The sequence below is a fragment of the Setaria italica genome, chromosome II (assembly GCF_000263155.2).
Source record: "Setaria italica strain Yugu1 chromosome II, Setaria_italica_v2.0, whole genome shotgun sequence".
NCBI lineage: Eukaryota > Viridiplantae > Streptophyta > Magnoliopsida > Poales > Poaceae > Setaria > Setaria italica.
The window spans coordinates 1,498,689-1,500,213 of record NC_028451.1 but is presented as its reverse complement, the minus strand read 5'-3'; positions in this window follow the sequence as shown (position 1 = coordinate 1,500,213).

Here is a 1,525-nt window from a genome sequence, read left to right as displayed (position 1 = left end):
TGCTTGCATTACATGCCTGGATGAAACATATATGCGGCCCATCATACGAGCCAAACTCAGCAGAACTAGGCGTATGCGTCATGCGTGTTCACGAAAGGGCAGGAAGGTAGGCAGAATCATTGTATGCAACGAAAGAGGGGTATGCAGGTGAACTGACGTAAACTGTGCTTCATACCCCTAAGAAAATGCGAAGCTGCTAGTGGAGACACAATATCCTCCCCAGATGGCCACTACATCCAGTACGATCGCAAAACATAATTGTGACAACCGACCAGCGATGACCGATGCACGTCCAACAAAGAGGAAAAGAACATAGCAAACATCTTTTTGAGATATTATCTTATCTTATATGCAGTCCATGGTAATTAAATATTTGAAGTGATGATATACTTGTATTGGGCTTCTCTCTTTCCCGGACATCGACTCCCCGCCTCCCCGGCAATGGTCGGCGGTTGGTGGTGGGCTGGTGGTGAGGCGGCGGAGCGCCGCCGGCGGATAGGCCAGGGCGAGGCGGGGGCGTCGCGCCGGTGTGATTCGCGCGGAGGACGGGGGGCGCCGCGGTGGCGGGTGGACGGTTGGCGGCGTGACGAGGCAGCGGCAGCGCCGGCGCCGGCGTCGAGAGAGTGAGTGTGCCACCGCATATTACAAATCCGTTCGGCCCAATCACCCAACTTGTGTTTGCGCTAAGCCCAATTAACTATGCCGCCTGCCGGCCCGCCGCCCACACACTTTCTTGGAATTTTTTTATTTTTTTATTTTTTATTTTAGCATTTTGCAAAAATATATAGTGAAAAAAAAATGCAAATAACTAAAACAACGCAAGAGGTTCCTTACCGCCGTTTCAACCGGCGGAATCTCCCACCACTCGACACTACACTTTCAAAAAATTATAATTAATTCATATCAATTCGGATGGAGATAAACTTTATATGAAAATTGTAGATCTTGACGGGATCTACAACTTTATGTTTGAAACTTTTTTCATTTGATGTCATATTGGTGCTCAAATAATCGACACAAGTTTCAGTTAGATCTAAAACTGGGCGGCACACTTTCAAAAAATGATAACTGATTCATATGAGCTCAGATAGAGATAAGTTTTATATGAAAATTGTAGCCCTCTACGAGATTTACAACTTTATAGTTCAAACCTTTTTCATTTGGAGCCATTTAATTGCTCAAATAATCGATAAAGTTGGAGCCATATGTGTTGATTATTTGAACACCAATATGACATTGAATGAAAAACGTTTCAAGTTTCAACTATAAAGTTGTAGATCTCGTCGAGATCTACAATTGTCATATAATGTTTATCTTCATCCGAATTGATATGAATTAGTTATGATTTTTTGGAAGTGTAGTGTCAAGTGGTGGGAGATTCCGCAAGATGAAACGGCGGAAGGGGTACTGGCTATAAATTAAAAAAAATAACTATATATTTTTGCAAAATATTAAAATAAAAAATAAAAAAAAATCCACGTTCTTGCCTTCGCATGGGCTTTGTTGGTTGGAGAAAGGAGAGGTG